We start from the raw sequence: 298 nt of genomic DNA on the forward strand, positions 1-298 counted from the left end.
GGGGCTCCATCCCGGCCTCCCCCGGCCCGCTCCGCAGTGCCCGCGGAGGCCCCACCCGCAGCCTCCAATCGCCAGGAACCCGCCTCACAGCCCGCAAAGCAGCGGCAGTGGCGGCGCCGGAGAAAGCTCGGCGGAGACGGCGGCAGTGGCGACGGCGTCGTGGCCCGGCGCTAGGCTCTCTGGGAAACCGAGTCCCGCCACTCGGCCCGTGCCCCGGGGGTCACACGAGCTAAACTACAAGTCCCGGCAGGCCGCGGGGCGGGCGGGTGGACGAGGCGAGCAGGCCCGCCGCGAGGCT

The sequence above is a fragment of the Trichechus manatus genome, unplaced genomic scaffold, assembly GCF_000243295.1.
Source record: "Trichechus manatus latirostris isolate Lorelei unplaced genomic scaffold, TriManLat1.0 scaffold00165, whole genome shotgun sequence".
Lineage (NCBI taxonomy): Eukaryota > Metazoa > Chordata > Mammalia > Sirenia > Trichechidae > Trichechus > Trichechus manatus.